Source organism: Bombina bombina, chromosome 2 (assembly GCF_027579735.1).
Source record: "Bombina bombina isolate aBomBom1 chromosome 2, aBomBom1.pri, whole genome shotgun sequence".
Classification (NCBI taxonomy): Eukaryota; Metazoa; Chordata; class Amphibia; order Anura; family Bombinatoridae; genus Bombina; species Bombina bombina.
The window spans coordinates 302,312,859-302,337,325 of NC_069500.1; the positions used below are offsets into that span (position 1 = coordinate 302,312,859).

Consider the following 24,467-nt stretch of genomic DNA (forward strand, 5'->3'; position numbering starts at 1 on the left):
GTGAGAGGATGTGGTGTGAGAAAAAGACAGCACTGAAAGTGCCTTTACATTGTCATCTATGGGGGACGGTGTTTATACTGCAAATATATATGTATATGTTTATATACATATATATTTCTGTGTTATGTTAATATGTGTATATAAAAATATAAACACATAAATATGTATATATTCATATATATTTTAAATATGCTGCCCAATGCTGCGTGACTTTCCGCCTTCGCTACGCTAGGTTCTTTGACGTGCTTATCGGCATCAGAGCGAGGCTCCTATTGGAGTCTATGGTAGTGTGCTCTTAAGGTTGCATTCACATTGCACTTTACTTGTAATACCAGCGCACATTTGCGTGGGCCAGTATTACTGAGTGGAGCCTAAATATTGCACTTGTAAAAAAATTGCGCTCCACTCGTAATCTAGCCCTATATATTATATTTTATTTTATCAATATGTTGCTGTGTAAAATTGGCTTATTCGGAGCCATAAACATATATAGTTGTAAGGAATAATATAATATTTTACTTTCACCCATAGTTACATCTGACCACTTTTATTACAGAACTACATTTTATTATTTATTAGAACTGTAATATACATCTCATGATTTGAATATTTTTTTTCAGTAAACATTTTCCACAATTAGCGATAACTAATTATGTGACCAAAGTCAGTAACTGTATTTACATTGATCACCATCTACAGGACTTCTTCAGATTGGCCCATACTTTGTTGAACTCTCTGCCTCGCTCCACAAGACTCCCCCCTAGTATTCAACATTTCAAGCGCTCCTTAAAGACTTTACTATTCAGGGATGCATACAATATTCACTAACATTTTCTTACCTCATTCCCTGTACCCCCTTAGGGCTAGATTTATTATAGCTGAGGCGTACAGGGGCGCATATACACGCCCCTGTATGCCTCAGCTCGCCTGTGGCTTGGCGAAATTACCCGCAGGTATTTGGCATTACACACGAGTGCAATTTTGCGCTCGCGTGCAATCCCGCCCCCTGCCCGCACACAGCCAATCACGCGCGGGCAGGAGCTGTCAATCTCCTCGGTCGGACTCGACGGAGGAGATTGAATTTCGCCAGTTTAGAGGTGGCGAAGAGCGTTATCAAGCAGCGGTCTGGTGACCGCTGCTTGATAAATCACGGAGAGCAAGTTCTAGTGAGAACTTGCTGCTGTAGAGGCTTCATAAATCTAGCCCTTAGCATGTAAACCTATGCGCTCAGCTGTTTTTTTAGATCACCTTCGTGAGAGCTGATTTACAGCAGTGCAACTCTGGATCTCTACCAATTTGTCTCCCATAAATGCAACACGCATATTAGACCTATGTTTATACTGCAGACTGTTTCAAAGTCTGTTTCACTCTACAAATAACTGATAACAAGAAATAATATTCATAAAAACAGGACCCTTGTTAGATACATTTTTATACATTTGTAATTGTATATGGGTAGAAAACAGATCTTTCAGATAACATCATGTTTCTGAGAAGTTTGTCTCAAAGTGGGTAATTTCCCAATGATGGCTTGTTATCTATGTCCACCAGCTAAGTCATTAAAATCTCTGCTACTTTAGGTTTTAGTCTTAGATCTTTAGGTCAGGCAATTTTAGCTGGTCTCAGATGGCTTCCCTTGTGATCAATAATACTGTTGAAAGCCAACCGTTTTTCACATTTTTTACACAGGAGACAGAAGCATTGTCATAATTATAGGAGGTTGTACTTTATCTGAGACATCTAAAACACAAAGAAACGGAAGCAAAAATACAATACATAATAACTGTGTCCTGAGTCATAGAACTATAAGAAATGTTCATATTTTCTTGGATACTACTTCATCATACTAAATTGCTTTGTTATGTGGCTCAGGGAAAAAGTGTGATATATAATGTAATTGAATTCCTGGGGTGAAAGAGACCAATTAAAATTGGAATATGAGCATATCAATAATCTCGGTCACTAACTGAAAAACATTAATAAATGCTGAGAATATATTGTTTACTTTAAAGACACAGTAAAGTAATTTGTTTTCTCTTTTGCATCCTTTTTTTATTGTTTTTTATGTACTGTCCCTTTAAAAGACATTTGATACTACTTTAGAGAAACGTTTCAAAGGCATGTATAATATATATATATATATATATATATATATATATATATATATATATATATATGTCACCAGAGTTTACATGCTTGAACTGCTTTAAATGTTGTTGTGTCAGTAATAATTAATGCCCCCCAAATAACCACAACTGGAAACAAACATTGCAGAGTACAATTATCATACCTAAAATATTCACCTGCTAATTCAAGGACAGTAAACATTTCCCCAAACTTACTGACTAATATTATATAAATACACTAACAAAATAATACGCAATTTAAAAATATATATTTGGCCACAAATGCAAAGTACATTCTGGGCTTTGCCCAGAATATACAGATAAATGCTTGGGATGTTTATTTTGATATATGTCCATCCATGAGCAAAACAGTTTACAATCTAGTGACAGCAGGATACATATGAGAACAACAGATATGGTAATGTGCTCATTGAAATTTAAAGAGACACAGCCGATCGAAGGGTCCCAGCTGTATAATTGGGGCTTAGTGTGCTTGATCAGATTGCTGAAGTTATCTTTATAGGAGAAGGGATGAATTTGGGCCCACAGTGAGGTTTGTCCTATTAATTGTAGGGTGTTTCTGAGGTAGCTAGCAAAACAAGTATTGATTACAAGGGCTTAATGGATAAAAGATAATATATGCATATACCTTGCCTCTAGTATCTTACTACATTCAGTCTACCTTTAAATAGACTAAAAGACTAGGGGGAAAAGTTGTTATATAATATACTCTTCAATGCACCATTCCACTTGTCAGTCTTGTTAGCATGATTAATCTTTGCAAACTATATTTTATAGTAATGTTCTGTCCTTATGAAAGAGTAGCAATATTTTTTTTATTAATATGAAATAACACGTTTTAAAATATTAAGTTGAAACCAGTATGTTAGTATCAGCTGTGTGGTTCTAAATAATGCTATAGGAATTTGTATCTTCCAGCCAATGAGCATTAGTAGGAAGTACCTATGGCTTCTGCCAGAGGGTATTCATAGGATGTATACAAGCAATATTGCTGTATTAGTTTACATTTTCACTGCATTTCTTTCACTTTAAATAAGCAAAAGAAATATCAAAGGCTGCTTATTTATATGAATTGTTTTATAATTATAAAAATATTTAGTAAAACATTGCTTCAAAGGATGATACTATTGAACACAAATGTGAAATATCTACTGAGATGAAATGTGCTCTCACATGCATTCTCACATTGGGGGTTGTTTCCGTGGGCATATGATGAAGTGATACCAGATATAAACTGAATGCTTCACATCTCATCAATGGCAATGTGAAGCACATTGTACACAGCCTGTAGTACATCCCCCTAAGGCAGTGAGTAGCCCATGGAACACACTTCTGACAACACTGCCCTACTTCAGCCTTTAAAAAGAAACAGGCTGCATTGGGAGCCAGCCCAACCTCAAAGGGGGGGGGGTAATCTGTATCTATTATAGACCATCAGGGTGTGCACACACATAATACATTAGTGTTTGTTAATGACCCCATTGTCCTGTATGCATGTACATATGTTTAAATGTATGCTACTCAACACACCTACTTTGTTTTTAGAGACCAAGGCTATTTATGACAACCTTGATCCCAATGTATCTATAGGAAATTTGATGTATACTTACATGTCAGACTTTTTGTGTAGCCAAAACATTGGATGAAAATAAAAAACAAGCTAGGGGCTTCAGTCCTATTCTTTTCTTCAATTTATAATCACCCTAATGTCTATCCCAACACTACTAAGGTCGCCTTTCAACCCACTACTGCTGCAGGTTCTCACAAGAGAACCTGCACCCCGTTTTTAACAAGCAGCGGTCATTAGACCTCTGCTTTCCTAACTGTTCGCCACCTCTTTTCCGACCAGGGAGATTGTCAGCTCCTGCCTGCGAGCGCAAAATTGCTCTCGTATGCAATGCTGAATTCCGACCTGGGGAATTCAGCCCGCCAGAGGCGAGCTTCCGTTGACAGGGGTGCGTATATGCGCCCCTGTCCACCTCAGCTTGATAAATCGCCCTCATAAGTAGGTCTTCAATGTAAGTAGTGATTTGAATCTTCTTGTCTAATAAAAATAGAGCAATGATTTTATTCAGCTGGCTGCAGAGCACAGATTTAACCTTCTTCATAGTAGTAACAAATATAACAATTATTTAACCTATGTTTGAGACTAATACAAGAAATTTAAAGAAAACAAATAAAAAACTGATGAAATTAATCAGTATTCATTTGTTTTCTTTAAATTACCTGAGGAACATCTACATTCATTTACCGAATATTCAGTATTCATTTAGTTTAAAACAAAAATAAATACCAAGTAGAACGGCATTAAATATAAGAAAAACAACGGTTTTTGAATATTCAAAATGAAAGATTTGACTGAACCAAATTATTCCCCTGTGCACACCTCTACTTTAAACCTTTCATACCAGTGACATATTAATCTAAAATAAAATTTTTGAAGAAATAAAATAAAGGCTTTATGATATTTCTTTATCAAGAGTTTTAAAGGATATTGGAGTCAGGAAGCATTAATGTTTCAAGTTCTAGTTTTATCAAATAAGATATGACAATGTCTTAACTTGTTGCCACCTTTACCAATATCAGGTGACATAGCTGATTTGGACAACAAATCTCAAAGTCATCTATCCTTTATAGGCAAGCCAGTTGGGAAATCATCCTTTACAATCGATTTACACTGCCTAAAATGTTTCTTACATTCATAGCAAGTCAGCTATCCCCCAAAACACTGTCTTGTCAAAGCCTACAAACTTTATGGTTAAATTCCAAATGATAGGCTTAACAACTACTGACTTGCTATACTGACTACTAGATATGTGCATTTGGTTCCTTCTTGAAGATCTGAATGTAGAAGTAAATGCAGTGTGGCTCTTTTCAGAGCCAGATTTATTCTTGTGAAAGGTTACCACACTAAGATCTAGATTTGCACAGATCTTAGTGAGGTAATCTTTCACAAGAATAAATCCTACTTTTGCATTTGCATCCTCACAAAGAATCTGAATGCATTTATCTGTTTACTAGTCAAGAACAAAACTTTAACAAGCATCATGTGTGATGATATTTAACAAATACAGGTGTTATTTGCTATTATACATTTTTTTACAGGTTGAACCAATAAAAAAAACTATCACTTTAAACATGCTCTGAAAACTTTAAATTCATAATACGAAACTCTTAATTAAATAAATAATAAGAACAAATTAACTTAGAGCTAGTTTAATTTGTTTATCTAGAGAAAGAAACAAGCCATGCAGGGAGTTACTCCAAATCATAATAACATATTGGGATCAATTCGCCAATAAACAATATTAAGTGAAGACTCAGTTGTACTGCAACAGTCCACTGTGCCACTCCTTCAAAAGTGATTGTCAGATGTGAAGACACTGCTAATAAAGAGAGCAATGAAATCCTCAAAACCTCAACCAAATAGATTATCTTTATATCCGGGGTTCCCTACACTATGTTCTTAGTTTACTTTTGATATCCAGATTTTACTTTTAAAATAATCAAAGTAAAGTTGGTTTCATTCACATGGATGGAGCCTTTTTGGGTTTCTATTAGAATGTCGTTAATTTCTTTATTATGAGTTTTTTAGGGCTATCAAAACTTTGCCTGCATTTGTCTTTAACAGATCTCATACAATTATTTTCAGTCTACCTTTTTATACAAACACAAAAGAGAGACGCACCCAAACAGGGAACGAACTATAGCACAATAACGTGTTCTATGGCAAGTTACCACCCTAGGAGCAGCCTCATTTTGCCCAGAAATACCTTTTTATACAAGTTAGCTGGAAGGTGTCAGCTCTCTGGATGGGCTTCTTAGTATAATCAAAAATTATTTCACCATTAAAAGACGCTCAAGTGTAATCTTTTATGGAACTTTCTAGCTATAGCCTTCATTTAGGATGCTTAGCCATTTTTATATTAATTTTGAGATTTCACAAGGATTATTATGAATAATTATACTTTTTTGTAAAGTGCCACCATAACCATACCATAAGAGTAGCATATAACAATGATAATGGGGAAGCATTCAATCCATTATACAGATATCTAATTCAATTATTAGATTTGATAATACAAAATGTCATGAGGAGAAGAAATAGTGAAAGTGTTGATGTGGTGAAAAACTAAAAATTATCTAGTTCTTTAGAGTATCACATTTTTAAACAATTATATTATTTTATTATATATTTAACTCCTTCAAATAGATTAAGTATGTAGTCAAATTGAACTCCTGAAACATGCCCATTCTGCTCCAGATGACAATATGGCCAATGATTGGGACATACAGATGTATGCATGCTTTTGATTTGCTCAACAGCTGTATCAACATATGGAGTGACACAATTGCACAACTTTGTGTGTGGAAAAGAATTTCAAATGTCATCAATATTTGTACAGGACTTTGCTATTTAAGATTAGTAAATGGATGTGTTCTCTGGCTCTTTTAGGTGACAAATGAGATGCTGTTCTAAAATGACACAGGATTCCTCTATAAACGTGCAGTGTCAGGTCACTCTAGATCACAGTCCCTCAAACAAAGGGGGAAGCAACATTTGCAAAGGTAAATTACAAGAATAGTAGGCAAACTAAATAATTCATGTACATCAGAAGGGATAATAATTATGCTTAAAGGGACAGTCAACACCAGAATTGTTGTTGTTTAAAAAGATAGATAATCCCTTTATTACCCATTCCCCAGTTTTGCATAGCCAACACTGTTATATTAATACACTTTTTACTTCTGTGACTAACTTGTATCTAAGCATCTTCTGACCACCCCTAATCACATGACTTTTAGTTATTTTGCATATAGTTGCATTTTAGCCAATTAGTGCAGTGTCTGCCACTAGCCACGAGCGTGATCACAATGCTATCTATATGGCCTACATGAGCTTGCTCTCCCCTGCTGTGAAAAGTAAATAAAATAGAGGCAGTCTTCAAGGGCTTAGAAATTATCATATGTGCCTCCCTAGGTTTGCTTTCAACTAGAATACCAAGAGAACAAAGCAAAATTGTTGATAAAAGTAAATTGGAATGTTGTTAAAAATGACATGCCCTATTTGAAAAATGAAAGTTTTTTTTGTACTTGACTGTCCCTTTAATTACATATTTTTATTGGATTTAAGTTTGTGATTAATGCCAATTTTAATGGACATAACATGCCAAAATGTTTCTTCTGTGATTCAGGTGGAGAATGCAATTTTAAACAACTTTCTTATTTACTTCTGTTATCAAATTTTCTTCGTTTTTTTTTAAATATATTTTGTTGAAAATCAGGGATGTAAGCTCAGGAGCATGCACATGCACTATATTGTAGCAGTTTTGCAAGAAAGCAGCTCTAGACACCTACCTACAGTAGGTATCTCTTCAACAACAAAAATACCATAGGGAATGAAGCAAATTTTATAAAATAAGAAAATTTGAATTTATTTATTATTATTATTATTATTGTTTGCTCTGTCTGAATCACAAAAGAAAATGTTTGAGTTGCATATCCCTTTAAGTAAAAATTCTCAGTTACCTCCTTATTGTTATATTTGTGTAAATCGTTTAGCTCACAAACATGTTTCTGCTTAAGAATAGGCCAAATTACACAGTACACAGCATGTAAAACATTACTAAGTGTATTGCAAAAACTGTATAACTTGGTTTACAGAGAGCAACTAAAGTAAAATCAATAGTAGTTATATTCTACACCACCTTGTTTGAACACCCTTTGGCCAAGCCTGGGGCATAAAGTAAATTAACCTCTCACCTCTTTACATTTAAGATTAGACTGCTACTCTCTGCATATGTATTTTTTGGAAAATAATTAAAAAAAATTAAAGTTTGGTTATAAAGATGATATAATATAAGAAGTATATACATTTTTACTGCTAGTTCTATAATTTCTAGTCTGATTATTAGTTTAGAGTGTCAAAAACAAACTGCAATTGGCAAAGGTTGGACACCTCTGGAGTAAAAGTGGTTTAAAGGCAAGTTGAATCCAGTCAACGACACAAAAGTAAAACAGCTTTGAACATAGTTTAGTGAAAAGGGATTTTACAATCTTGTTTCAACTAGCAAAAGCTGCTTTTTTTAACAACATCTTCAGGGCTGAGCAACCAATTATTATAGTGAAATTATTCATTTCAGTTTTCCCATTAGATGATTCTACTTGTGAGTTATTCCCTCTGTATGATTCTTAGGGTTTCTCTAATCCTTATTGTAGTGCAGATGCTTGATAAAATCTGTAAAGAGCAGGGTAAACATCCCAACTATTTTGTTTTGCTTTGATAAGGTCATATCTAACCTTTTATGTATGTGTAGATATTAAATCTATATTTACACTCAGTTCTTTTAATAAGTAGCTAAAATAAAAAAGATAACATTCTACAAACAATAGTGTCTTAAAGTGACTATTAATGGATTCCCCACCAAAACATTTATTTTAAGAGTAAATTTAGAGATTTGTATATACTGGTTCATGAATATTTATTTTAATATATATAGGGCTAAATTACAAGTGGCGCGTTTTTTTGTTTTTTTTCCAATTGCGAAAACTCAAGTAGGATTTTCATTTTTGCGCTTGTCGGGTTGCATTCATATTACAAACCCCCAAAAAACTTATTTTGTAATATCGCAAAAAAATTAACTTAAGAAAAAAAAAGTGAAAAAAACACCTGAGATTGCTCAAACGCCATCGCATTTTCGCATTCTCCATAGAAGTCAATGGAGAAAAAAAAAATGTAAAAAAAAACAAACACCCAAACAACATAGCATATTCGTATTAGCGTATTTAGAATATTTACAGTAAATACATAGTTAAACACTTGATTAAATTTGAATATTGTATAAATATGTTTTATCATGTTTTCATCTACTTAATGGCAAAGGGCTCTAATGCCCTTATTTATAAGTCTATAGGTGTGTACATATATATTAATGTGTTTCTATGTGTATATGACTGTAAATACATATATACACATATAAATACATTAATATATATGTACACATATATAAACATATCTATATACATACAAATACCTATTTAGCAATGTATATGTATGTGTCTCAATGTTAAAGCCATTTGCCTGCCTTTTTTTTTCTAGCACCCGAAATCTCCTATATTTGAGCCCTTATAATTTTTTTGTGCAGTATTTTTTTTTTTTTTTTTATCAGACCGTGTTAATATGAGTATAACTGTACTTTGTAATGTATTTTTTAAGTGTTTCGTGCAACTTTTTAGTTTTTCGGAAAACAGTCAACTACAGCTCTGAGATCACTGTAAAGATTGACGCGAAAAGCGTGATTGCACTAGCGCAATCTCGATTTCGCTCCACTTGTAATATTAGCAGAATCAAAATGGCACGCAAAAACACAATTGCACTAGTGCAAAACCGCTTCCACCTCACTTGTAATCTAGTACCTTGTTATATGCCATTTTGTGGCATTAAAATTTAATTCACAATTCAATATATGATACAATTTCTGTTTTGTTTTCATATCTATTTTACTTTTTTTCTTACTTTTTTTTTTTTTAACAATGTTTTTTCTGTTGTCTATTTTTTTTTACTTCTGTATTATATTATTATTATATCATATTATTTTAGATTATATGTTTGTTTGTTTTTTTTTTTTTTGTTATCAGAATTTCTATAAATTTGTTTATCGACCACTTATTTCACTAGGTGTTTTGTCCATACTCTATATGTTATTTTTTATTATAATTTTGTAAGCTTAGTGGCTGATTTACATAAAGAATAATTTGTTCATGTTTAATATTATGTTAATGTCATTAAATAGTGTGATATCTCTCTCATGTGAAACTATAAATGTCTTTTGAAAAAGGCTACACATATTTCAGAATGATATAACCTTTGTGGCATCATTTAGCTGGAGTCATTGAGCTAAATGCAATGAAGCTTGTTATTAAAACAAAGCTCTCCTTTATGATCTGTCAAGACTATCCAACTAAAAAAAGTGGAAGTGATGCTTATCAGCAAGTGAGCATTAACACATTAGTGTCATTTGTTTACCCTCTACTTGCTTCAATTTAAATTTGTTTCATTTAATGCAAGTAAATAATATGTTTAAATGTTACACTTTCATGAGCATGATAGAAAAATAATGACTAAAGTATTCCTTAAAGGGACACTGAACCCAAATTTTTTATTTGGTGATTCAGATAGAGCATGCAATTTTAAGCAACTTTCTAATTTACTCCTTTTATCAAATTGTCTTAATTCTCTTAGTATCTTTTTTTGAAAAGTAAGTTTAGATGCCGGCCCATTTTTGGTGAACAGCCTGGGCTGTTCTTGCTGATTGGTGGATGAATTCACCAGCCATTAAAGAAGTGATGTCCAGTGTAATGAACCAATAATTGCCTGGCTTCTTAGCTTAGATGCCTTCTTTTTTAAATAAAGATAGAAAGAGAACAAAGAAAAAATGACAATAGGAGTAAATTAGAAAGTTGTTTAAAATTGCATGCTCTATCTGAATCACAAAAGAAAAGATTTGGGTTCAGTTTCCTTTAACAACCTTTGAATACACTTGCTACATACAAGTTTTCCTCTATTCTTTACACTGGCACCCTATTAACTAAAACATATATTCAAAACTTGCTATACTGACCTATACAATCTCAATGATCAGGGTCCAATATAGCTTGAGAAGCCCTTATACACTACATAGTAAAATCCCAGCTGAAATATCCAGAAGAAGACATATAATCAGTGCAAGAGTCTCTATATAGCTATTCTGGGTGTCTAAGCTTTCTTGTATGCAACACTGAAGTACTGGCACTTGGACATATTTGAAAAGAAACTAAATATATTTCTATTTAACCATGTTTTTCATGAGAATTTTTGCATCCATACCGCTTATTACTTTGCTTCAGAATTAGACATTTTTTTGCAATTGTTCTAAATAAATAAATAAATAAAAAAAGTCTTGAAATTTGTTCAACACAGATTTTAAATCATGGAGCATTTGACTACCCCCTTTTAAAAAGTTAGAGGAAAATGTATCAAGCTTCATTTGCAGCTTTTAAGGCTTTGCAATGCCGCAAGTCTGCAACTACAAATTTGAAGAGCAAAAACTGCTTCTTTAGTCTCATCTCAGAAATGGTAAGATCAATCACCCTGGCACTCACTTGTCTGAGGTGTTTGACATGCCATGCTCTTGCCCAATTGGTTTGCTCGAAAGGAGGGGGCAGCATTGCACAAGATAGCTCTTGTGTGCAATGTTATATTTATCCACGCAATATCGTATTGCAAGTGGTAAGTGCAGGCGGAGAGGTTCTCTACTTGAAAAATAGTCCACCTGCAGTCTTCATAAATGTTCATTTTAATGTTAGTTGAATATTTTTAAATGATGGATCTAAATAGTTTAAATGTATATCACATTATAATGTTTTATTTAATACCGGTAGAATGAAGCTCTTTTTGGTACAGTTTATGGCACATTATGGTTTGTACCGGTTATATTCATTCTTCTATAAATCTCAGTAGGCTTAAAAAATGTTAGATTAAAAGTTAAGACAGCTGTTGCCATGGTGACCGAACACATCCTAAAACTGTTTTCTTTTTGTATCATATTCCTAAAACAATAAAGTCTTCCAGGAAAAGTTTTAAATGGAGGTAAATGTATTAAATACCAAGAAAAACAATTCCATATGGCCCACTGTAAATGACATGTTAATAACATTTGAGCAGCAACCTATTAATGCAAACATGAAGAAAAAATAGACTAGTGAAAGTCACTTAGCCTGATTTTAATGTCACAGACAGGTCAGTTTAGAAGTAATTTCAACCTTAAATCATACAATTTACCACAGCTGAGATTTGTGTAGATAGATATATAGATAGATTATGTATAGCTATAAATACATAGATATAGTTATACACACATGCAGGGCTTTTTTATGCCAACTCATAACAGGTACAATTTGTAATCATCATGTAAATACTCTAGTTTTCACAAGAGGGGCTGCAAAATACTTCAGACATTGTAAATAATGTTGTTCCTTTTGCTTTTCTCAAAGTTACTGAGCAGAATATATCAATCAATAATCAATGAGTACCTGCAAAAAAAGCAATGCACACATGTATAGTGAAAATCAGTATATATATATATATATATATATATATATATATATATAGTATATATATATATATATATATTGTGTATATATATATATATATATATATATATACATATTTATATAGATATACTGTATATAGACGTACACGCACACACCCACACACACACAAACATGTTCAATTTTATTCAATTAATAAAATATCTTCTATAAACCAAAACCAAAACCAAAATGGAGGTTGTTTTTGAGGGACATGACTACATTCCTTCAATTCCTTCCTCTTCAAACAAGAGCACATGCATGAGAAAGGAAATTCAAGTAGAAGAGAACTCTGGGCTGTTTCTTAAAGGGATAGGAAACCCAAATTTGTTTTGATATATTTTAAAACGTCTTTATAAATATATTTTTGTAATTGGTGCCTATTAAATTTTTTATTGTGGTTTTCCTTTTATTTATCCTCTAAAGCAAACCCACATATTCCTTCATTATGCGGGGCCTATAATGATGTTCTACCTAGGTAGAAACATCATGGCGGCCCGCATGCACGTTAGAATACTTTGCTGTCTAACGCATGCACATATTCAATTACTTCTTTCTACACTCCTGCGGCGCATCACTAACCAAGTGTTGACTGCAGGGCGAACAGGAGGATGCTGATGTCGACGTTGGAGGGAGTGGCTGGAGCTAACGGTGGAGCAGCAGAAGCAGCAATATCGATCATGGTAAGTATCAAAACTACCCCTAGACTAACGAGCATTGTGTGATTATAATTAGTATAAGAATTTCAACCCCTAGACTAACAAACAATTTTTATAATAGAACAATAAAAATGGTGACCGGCTCAATTTTTACTTTATAATGCACATGCACAATATTTAACAACAGAGGGCATTATGAATATTTAAATTATATGAAACATTCTGTGGCATGATTGGAAGATGCAAAATTATGCATTATGCTCAAGCTCAGCCCAATTTTATAGGCGGTCGTTGGAGCCCTTCATTGGAAAGATAAATATATGAAAAATATATATTTAGAAGCTTTGGTTTTTAAAAATATGTAAGTGCATTTACAACTTTAAATATTGTTGTGTCTAATACTTAAGTTTTTATTTATATAAGTTAGCAAACATTTCTAACCCTTTAAAGATAACTTAGTGGTGGGGGATATAGAAGCCACTGGCTTCTTGGTTACTATCACAATGAAGGATTAGACAATGTCTCACTCTAGTGCAATATTCACAGTTGTCTAGAACAACACCCTGGGAAAAAAAAGACAATAAAACACTTTATGTTGTGTGAGATCTACAGAGATTGTTTTATCTGTTTGTTTGCTGTGTGGAAAGTAGCAGAAAATAACAAAGCTTCTAATGTTGTTCTACCGTTTTTCCCTTTCAGAAATGCAGCATTTACAAAGCATGCTTTGCAAGTTGAAGCATTTAAAAGATCAGTCTTTGGCTGTTGAATGAAAGGCTGAGGCTTGCGTGACTCACATACAAAATGGAAATCTGCCTTCAAAGCCTATTTTACTGTCTAATTATATATACACAAAACAGAGCTGACTATTACAAACAAATCATATGAAAAGAAATAAAACTGTTCTTAAGATGCAATTTGCATGGTTTGTCATTACCTTAAAATATAGCCTACTAATAATACTGAAAAAGGTGCAGCTGCAAGGTCCAGATAAGACCTCTGTAATTGTTTTCCTTTTAATTATTACTTTATAAAGACATTATACCTCCTACTCAGAATGAGTAAAATTACCCCTGTTTCATTTTTTTTTCTTTATAGGAAGAAGATTCCTCATTTGCATTTGTGGAAACCTGCATTTATATATTCCATGTATGATACAATTTGTGTTAGGACTGAAACAGTAATTCCAAAGGCTTTTTTCTTTCTTTTTTTCTTTCTTTCATTCCTTTTTTTTTTTTAAGCAAACAACACATTATCAGGCTCTGGATGAGATAAAAAGAAATGCAAAATATGTTAGAATCCACAGCAGCAAAATTCTAATCAGCTGGAATACAATGACTCAGTGGGTAAAGTTAATTTGCATCAGCTTTCAGAACTGAATGCAAATGCAAAGTGAAAAAAAAAAAAGGAGATACATTAAAAATTGTGATGCTCATCTGAGAAGACTAAAATGGTGCTGTTTACGATAATGATGTGACAATTGCAGAGGAGGAGCCTTAATGCTTCCTTATTGTGTGAAACAACTTGGCTGTAATTGGTGATAATGCTAAGGGGACCAACATAAAAGATCTTCATAGAGGAAGGAACAAAGCGTATGCAAACCCATATATTTCAGCTATACGTGAGAAGCAAACACAAGCAGGAAAGTATGTGCAAGTTGAAACTTATTCAAGGAAAGTGGCTCATTATATTACTCATTTATACCCATATTCCTGTCTCAGACTATAGATATCACTAAGTAAATAAACAAAACTGCGAACAACTATGTTACAGTTATTACAGCCCTCATATCTTGCCACTACAGACCTGTCTTAATATCCTTGAAGAAATTCAGTTTATTTTCACTTGCTATTGCAAGCCTTTTAGGGACAAATAGTTGTATCTGTACATACAGGATTCAAGTTAATTCAAGATTATGTTTTCTTTCACTGTATAATCTTACAATCTTTTACTTTTCTTTTAATGTTAGGTGACAACAGCACACCAAGCAATATCCATGATTGCTGTCTCACATATTTGCCTCTGGGAAGCATTGATGGAATGAGAATACTGTCAAAAGGTCATAAACAGAAGCATACTAGCACATCAGACATTCTATTTTTTTTTTTTTTTTAATCCAACTGGAGCTATTAAGAAGAAAGACAAGTGGGGGAAAGTTACAATTCCTATTAAATGCAAAGTTCCATTACTAATAAATAAATAAAAAATAATACAAATTATATATGCTATATAGTAGTTTTATAAAAGAAATCACATTTACATACTTAGGGCTAGATTATAAATGGCGCGTCACTATTAGCACTGGACGTGACATGCAATGCTTTTACTAGCATGCATTTATGAAAGTAAACGGGTGTGCTTGAGCGCAAAAATTGAATTGCATTATTACTATATTATTTTTTTAAAACGTGTACTGTACTAAAAAAGCTTAATGCTATGTGGTTATTTTTATTTCAGTAAAAGTCTGGTAATGATGTGTTTGACGATCTGTGACCACAATTAAAAGCAGATTTGTTTTGTTTTACTATACATTATTTAATATATGTCCCATTTTGCAAAAATATTAATAAATAGTCACTTTAAAGATCCAGCAATTCAGCAGTTATAACACATATCTGTGGAGAATCAGACCTAAAATCTGAAACATTAGATCTTAGTGTTAATATTGATGTTATAAAGACGCTCTGGAATCTCTAATAATTACTTTTTTGCCTTTAAAAACATTTTTGGATTTACCTAAAATAAAGCAAAACACAAAAAAAGAAAGATAAAGTGTATACACATCAAAGTAAAAAGACATGAAAACATTATGATATTCTGTAAAAGAAGATAAAAATAAGATTTACAAAGCTAGTTGAACAATGAAAGATAATGAGCCTGTTTAGGACCAAATAAGGGATTTATCGCAGGTGTTTGTGCTTGTCGGATTTTAAAGGGATAGTAAACACAAAAAATGTTTTTACATTTATCTAAGCATCACACCCTGTTGTTTAATTATGCAAATAACATGTATTAGGCATTTTTTAGCGTTTACCTGTAATTTGCTCTTAAAATGATTTTTTTCTGACAAACCCCACTTGGACATCATTATGCAGAGCGAATCACTGAGTTCTACCTAGGTAGAACAATTATGGCGACCCGCATGCACATTTGCAATAGTCCATGGCAACGCATGGGCAAAACTAACTTCACTCCTTTAGTGATAGCCGGTGCGTCATCAACACAGTGCTGAGTGCTGATGAAAGCTGGTGACGTTGCAGTGGGAGTGGCTGAAGATGAAAGGACACAGCGGAGGCAGTCAGAAGCGCACGGAGCATCATCATCATCTGTTACTATTTAGGTGGGTATTTTTCAAACCCCTAGACTGACAAGCAATTTTTTAATTTTTGTTTAACCCCCTAGACTGACGAGCATATTGATTATGCTATGTGAGTATTCAGGGCAGTGGGTAAAGAAAAATGGAGGCTATGGCATTAGCTGTATAATGCACATGCGATGTTGGAAAAGGAAGGCGTTTATGAATATTTAAATAAGATATACAGTTCTGCTGCACGACTGGATTATAGCTTTGCATATATTATTTGTAAAGCCTTCCTTCTATTATGGGCAGTCGTAAGAGACGTTTTTAGCTTATATAATAATATAATTTATATGGGAAATGAAGCTTCATTTACAAATAAAAGTAAGCTGATAGCTGATTAAGAAGTGTGATGTTCTTTTGTTAAATCAATTACAAAAGAAAAGTTGTATAACCGTTTAAGTCCATCGAGTTCAACCTATACAAATCTAATATACTTACAAAAAAAAAAAGCTCCAGTTGAGCTTAAATTAATCCCACTAAAAGGTGACCGATTTAATACAAGCAATAATATCCATGAGTTTTGTTTCTAGCAAAAAATGTATCCAAACAATTTTTAAATGTATCTAGGGTATTGGCATTCACTACCTCCTTTGGTAATGAGTTCCACAATTTTATTGCTCTTACAGTGAAAAAACATTTTCCTCCAACCTTAAATTGTGACCTCTTGTCACGACTCACAAACAATTTTCTTGGACTAAATAGAGCTTCTGCCATCTCTGTATATGGGCCTTGAATATATGTATATAAAGTAATCATGTCACCTCACAAGTGCCTTTTTTCTAGGGAAAACAGACCCAGTTTGGCTAGCCTCTCCACATAGTTTAAATTCTCCATTCCCTTATTAGCTTTGTGGCCCTTCTCTGAACTTTCTCTAGTTCTGCAATATCTTCTTTTGCGATCGGTCCCCAGAACTGCACTCCATACTCTAGGTGAGGTCTTACCAGGGATTCACATAGTGAATTATGCTTTCTTCCCTTGAATCAATGCCTCTTAATATATGATAGTATCTTATTAGCCTTTGAAGCCGCTGCCCTGCATTGTGCATCCATCTTTAGCTTGTTATCTATTAATACTCCCAAATCCCTTTCCTCCTCTGTTTGGCTAAGTCTTGTCCCATTTAAATAATTCATTGCCTGCTTATTTTTACTTCCAAAATGTAGAACCTTGAATTTTCCCGTATTAAATCTAATTACCGTTTACCTGCCCATACTTCTATATTTTGCAGATCCCTTTGTAACGAAAGTTCATCCTGCTCTGACCTAATGACCTTACTTAACTTAATATCATCTGCAAAAATAGAGATGTTGCTATTTAATCCTTGCTCCAAGTCATTAATAAAAATATATTAAAAAAAGGCAGACAAAGGGCTTTAACATTGATATATATATATATATATATATATATATATATATATATATATATATATATATATATATATATATATCTCAATGTCTAAAGATGTATATGTATGTATATACAAATGCCTGTATATGTGTACATATATGTATTTACAGACATATATAAACACATAAATACATATGTATACATATATAGACACACATGTGTATATATATATATATATATATATATATATATATATATATATATATATATATGAGCATTGGAGCCCTTTGCAGTTAAGTAGATGAAAACATATAACAGAACACAAAAAGCTACTGAAATAAAGTAATATGAATGGGATGCACATGATTAATATGGTTTAGAATTTACATATAGCACAAAAAATACTCATACCGTTTGTGTGTGATGGAAAACATTGATAAATACCTTTCTATCTTTGAAGCAAAGTTCTGCTCCATTTTTTTGCTCTCCAGTATTTAAAGATGATATGTTTTCCTTCAGCATCTGGTATATATATGACTTCATATCACATGTCCAAATGCTTATTAGTTGGTTCTAGTTTAAATGAATGTGCAGTGGTTAACATCTCGGCATCTATTGTTGTAATTCAAATGTTTGACAGAACTCTCCATAAAGAAGCTGGTTCTGATTATGTTAATTTAAATTCTCCCTATTCTCAAGCAATATTTACATTTTATATACACAGTCCTGACAAGCCCATAATTTTTAAACATTGGAAGAGAAAACTGATTACACGCTTTATCAAAAGAAAAATTTGTTATCTTTGTGTTTAAACTTTTTGACATAAGGCTGTATAAAGATTTAGGAAACCAGGAAATGTATGTAATATGTATTTTATAACCCAAACCTACACAAGCTTGTCAATGACATTGTAAGTTGCAGTGTTAATTTTGACGGCAAATTTCAATTTAGTCTTAGTTTTAGTCTTTTGACTAAAATGCCATTTTAGTTTTAGTCTTATTTTAGTCATCTGAATTGTTTTAGTTTTAGTCTAGTTTTAGTCGACTGAATCTCCAGTAGATTTTAGTCGACTAAATCTCCAGTAGATTTTAGTCGACTAAAATCTAAGGGGTTTAGTTAAAGTGTAATGCATTATTTAAGCATTTCTCTATTATTTGCAAACTGATTACATACTCCAGGAGTAAACATAACACCTGTTAATATTTATGGTATTAAGGTTTAAACATGCAATACAGACACAGATTTAGCCGTTGTGATATGTAACATCTTTATTAAACTTAAAATTAAATAAAACCAAGTTTCATAAACAAACAGACGTGCAACTTTAAAATATAAAAAAAACAAAACTGTAAACTGTATTGGCTGTATTGAACATGTTACCCAGTATAAACACTTTAACAGTTCTCTGTTAATAATAATAATTAAAACAAGAATCAAGTAACTCAACACAACAAAAAGTTTCTTCAGCTAGCACAGGCACAGCATAACTTAAACCCATATTCGTGGGTTATGCTTATTTCTATAGGAAGAATCAATTGATTGTTCACAGATTTGAAAAAATTTTGGCAACGATATTAGCACTGCTCTAGAACTTCCAAACTCATTATATACTCCTGGAGTAAAGGTTTATTAACCTGTTTTTATTTATGGTATTAAGGTTTGAACATGCAATACAAATTTAACAGATTTAACTGTTGTGGTATATAACATGTCTTTATATATCTTAAAATTTAATAAAATTAATTTTCGTAAATTTTACAAAAGAGCAGTAATTGGATATGGATTGATTATAACACCTTGCATAAAATGTTTTTGTCAGCAAATTTTGATTTAGTTTTAGTCATAGTCTTTTGACTAAAATGTCATTGTGATTTAGTTTTAGTGATAGTCTTTTGACTAAAATGTCATTTTAGTTTTAGTCGTATTTTAGTCATCAGAATTTCTTTAGTTTTATAGTCATTTTAGTCTAGTTTTAGAAAATATAATTATGAATAACATACAATTTAATATACATGAGTGGAGATCATTAGATTTATCTTTTTTTTCAAACTATTCTGGTTTAAAAGTTAAAAAAATACTTTATCTAAATAAAGTGTTTTTAAATCAGTGTTTTTTATTGTTATGATTGATTTGTTTGCTCTCTGTTTATGCCGTGATGAATAATATTTAGTTTATGGTTCAGTAATCCATAAAACCAAGTTTTTTTTAATGTTATTGGGGATGATCACAGTCTTTAGAAAAGTTTATTTAACAATTTTTTTTACAGAACCCCCCCCCCCCCAAAAAAAAAGCCCCCATAATTGCTGGCGGAAAATGTCTAGCCAAAGAGTTTCACTTAGTAAATGTTGTATAGATTTAGATGAGAGCATCAATGACTGTAAGTCTATCAGTAGTTTTTGGTAGTTAAATAGCAGTATTTTTTTCTTTCACAGTCACAATAGAGCTTGATTGTATGGAACATTTAACCTATTTTGTAAACCTACCAAGGTTGTGTGAAATCGTTAAATATAGGATGCCTAAAGGGCATAATACGGAGATCAGATTAAAACCTAACAAGGAATGAATGCACACTTTGTTCTCACGTTTTACCTTTTCATTCCTTAGAGTCACATTTGTGTAAGGATTTGCATGAGAAATGTGAATACAAGTTCGGTGTTTTTTTTTTTTTTTTTACTTTAGGGTTTTGCACTTTAGCTTTCAAAAATAAAGTGAATAGTGAAAAATTCTTAATAGTTAGAGTCAAATAAATGTACAATAATTTATTGAGAAACACAGTTTCTCTTCGAAACAATTAGGTGATTTTTTTTCTCTCCATATAAATAATCAGAAACTGGTTCTGTGTGTCTCGTGTTTTTCCTTTTAAAATATGTTTTAAATATGTACTCCATCACGCAAATTCAATGCTTCTCAATATAGCTTTAAGGCACAGCAGGGATAGACATGTACAGAAAAACATGGATAGCTATTTAAACATTTTATGGAGGAAAACAAAACATTTATTCAAAGTTAAATAATCAAAATATAAAAACATTTAGCAAAACGTCACAGTTTAATTTTAGGGGCCAATTTATAATTTGTCGGACGGACATGATTCGCTAAGTGGATCATGCCTGCCTGATATCGCTGAATGCTAGTGAACTGCTTGTGCAATGCCGCCCACTGCAGATTTGCAGCCAATCGGCCGCTAGCAGGGAGTGTCAATCAACCAGATCGTATTCGATTGGGCTGATTTCTGTCAGCTGCTTTAGAGGCGGCGGACGAGTTAAGCAGCAACAGTCTTAAGACCGATGCTTCCTAGCTTATGTTTCTGGCGAGCCTGAAGGCTCGCACGGAAACAGAGGTATTAAGGGCTATTCAGCCCCATAGTCCAGGAAGAAAGAATAACAAAGGTAATATTTCCTAATGTAATCAGATGATAATACTTTACTAACACTTTCCCTTAAAGTTAAAATATTACTAACCTTTACCCAGCCTACTAAACCCTTAAATTTCTCTCTATGTTGTCATTTTCTAAGTCCTTATCTTCTTGCCAAAAAAACTAAACAAACAAAAAAACCCCCACAAAAAATACAAAACAAAACTGTAGAGTGCTGTATAAGAGAAAATCTGATTCATCACATGCCTTGTTTATATTAAGCAATATTAGAGATCCACTGAGTAATACCGGCGCACGCTAAAGTGCACTGGTATTACAAGTTAAGGGTAATTGTGAACACGAGCTTGCGTTTGCATTTTGCTCATGATAGCGCGCTTCCATAGGCTCCATTGAGAGCCTCGTTCTGATGCCGTCACAGACTAAGCTCAGCGAAGGTTGTAAGTCACGCAGCGTTGGGCAGCAAATATAAATATATATATATATTTATGTGTTATTATATGTATATACACATATTAACACATAAATGTATATCTATTTAAAGGGACAGTTACATCAATTTTCATATAACTGCATGTAACAGACACTACTATAAAGAATAATATGCACAGATACTGATATAAAAATCCAGTATAAAACCGTTTAAAAAACTCACTTAGAAGCTTCCAGTTAAGCTCTGTTTAAAAGATTACTGGAACACCCACTGCAAGTGGGAAATATTCAGACCCTCCCCCCTGCCCCCTTCCTTTGCATATGAAAAGACAAACAGAAGCAAGCTGAAGTAGGTATACGTCGGTATTTTCCTAAAACTTTGGGCCTTGGTTAGGAGTCTGAAAATCAGAGCAATGTTATTTAAAAATAAGCAAAACTATCCATTTAAAAAAAAACAAAAAAAAAACTGTATGGGCTATATAAATGGATCATCTACAAAACATTTATGCAAAGAAAAAATGAGTGTATAATGTCCCTTTCAGCAAATGCATATATATTTACAGGGAACACACAGTTCCTATAGACCCCAATGTAAACGCTAACGTTTTTTTCTAACACTTCACTCCCGCCAACTTTATTTCCAAAATACTGCCTAGTACAGTTATTTTATTAAAAAATAAAAATGGTACAATTTTTAATTTTTAATAAAATACAGTACAATGTATTTTGGGGGCATTTGGGGCATATTTATAAAATTACCCAGAGACCATGTAAAAAAAAAAGAAAAAAGATTATATATATATATATATATACAGGGAGTGCAGAATTATTAGGCAAGTTGTATTTTTGAGGATTAATTTTATTATTGAACAACAACCATGTTCTCAATGAACCCAAAAAACTCATTAATATCAAAGCTGAATAGTTTTGGAAGTAGTTTTTAGTTTGTTTTTAGTTATAGCTATTTTAGGGAGATATCTGTGTGTGCAGGTGACTATTACTGTGCATAATTATTAGGCAACTTAACAAAAAACAAATATATACCCATTTCAATTATTTATTTTTACTAGTGAAACCAATATAACATCTCAACATTCACAAATATACATTTCTGACATTCAAAAACAAAACAAAAACAAATCAGTGACCAATATAGCCACCTTTCTTTGCAAGGACACTCAAAAGCCTGCCATCCATGGATTCTATCAGTGTTTTGATCTGTTCACCATCAACATTGCGTGCAGCAGCAACCACAGCCTCCCAGACACTGTTCAGAGAGGTGTACTGTTTTCCCTCCTTGTAAATCTCACATTTGATGATGGACCACAGGTTCTCAATGGGGTTCAGATCAGGTGAACAAGGAGGCCATGTCATTAGATTTTCTTCTTTTATACCCTTTCTTGCCAGCCACGCTGTGGAGTACTTGGACGCGTATGATGGAGCATTGTCCTGCATGAAAATCAAGTTTTTCTTGAAGGATGCAGACTTCTTCCTGTACCACTGCTTGAAGAAGGTGTCTTTCAGAAACTGGCAGTAGGACTGGGAGTTGAGCTTTACTCCATCCTCAACCCGAAAAGGCCCCACAAGCTCATCTTTGATGATACCAGCCCAAACCAGTACTCCACCTCCATCTTTCTGGCGTCTGAGTCGGACTGGAGCTCTCTGCCCTTTGCCAATCCAGCCACGGGCCCATCCATCTGGCCCATCAAGACTCACTCTCATTTCATCAGTCCATAAAACCTTAGAAAAATCAGTCTTGAGATATTTCTTGGCCCAGTCTTGACGTTTCAGCTTGTGTGTCTTGTTCAGTGGTGGTCGTCTTTCAGCCTTTCTTACCTTGGCCATGTCTTTGAGTATTGCACACCTTGTGCTTTTGGGCACTCCAGTGATGTTGCAGCTCTGAAATATGGCCAAACTGGTGGCAAGTGGCATCTTGGCAGCTGCAGGCTTGACTTTTCTCAGTTCATGGGCAGTTATTTTGCGCCTTGGTTTTTCCACACGCTTCTTGCGACCCTGTTCACTATTTTGAATGAAACGCTTGATTGTTCGATGATCACGCTTCAGAAGTTTTGCAAATTTAAGAGTGCTGCATCCCTCTGCAAGATATCTCACTATTTTTGACTTTTCTGAGCCTGTCAAGTCCTTATTTTGACCCATTTTGCCAAAGGAAAGGAAGTTGCCTAATAATTATGCACACCTGATATAGGGTGTTGATGTCATTAGACCACACCCCTTCTCATTACAGAGATGCACATCACCTAATATGCTTAATTAGTAGCAGGCTTTCAAGCCTATACAGCTTGGAGTAAGACAACATGCATAAAGAGGATGATGTGGTCAAAATACTCATTTGCCTAATAATTCTGCACTCCCTGTATATATATATATTTTCAGACATATATACATATATCAACACAAAATACATATGTAGACATATAAATAAGTGGATTGGAGCACTTTGCAGTCAAGAAAGTGAAAATGTAAAATTATATTTCAATAATATTTATATTTAATAAAGGTTTTAACTATGTATTTAATGTAAATGTTTTACATTCCAATCTTCTTCACATAGGGGAATATGTTCTAAGTACTTATAAATATATATATATTTATACAGGGAGTGCAGAATTATTAGGCAAATGAGTATTTTGACCACATCATCCTCTTTATGCATATTGTCTTACTCCAAGCTGTATAGGTTCGAAAGCCTACTACCAATTAAGCATATTAGGTGATGTGCATCTCTGTAATGAGAAGGGGTGTGGTCTAATGACATCAACACCCTATATCAGGTGTGCATAATTATTAGGCAACTTCCTTTCCTTTGGCAAAATGGGTCAAAAGAAGGACTTGACAGGCTCAGAAAAGTAAAAAATAGTGAGATATCTTGCAGAGGGATGCAGCACTCTTAAAATTGCAAAGCTTCTGAAGCGTGATCATCGAACAATCAAGCGTTTCATTCAAAATAGTCAACAGGGTCGCAAGAAGCGTGTGGAAAAACCAAGGCACAAAATAACTGCCCATGA

At 33.3% G+C, this 24,467-nt stretch overlaps 1 long non-coding RNA gene across 1 annotated transcript; it reads left to right on the plus strand.

The window, feature by feature from the left end:
• Positions 1 to 6,658: 6,658 nt before the first annotated feature.
• Positions 6,659 to 14,171, plus strand: LOC128647763 (uncharacterized). Its single transcript, XR_008400409.1, has 3 exons — positions 6,659 to 6,716; positions 12,874 to 12,958; positions 14,030 to 14,171. It is a non-coding gene; the product is annotated as an uncharacterized LOC128647763 (long non-coding RNA).
• The last annotated feature ends 10,296 nt before the right edge of the window (positions 14,172 to 24,467 follow it).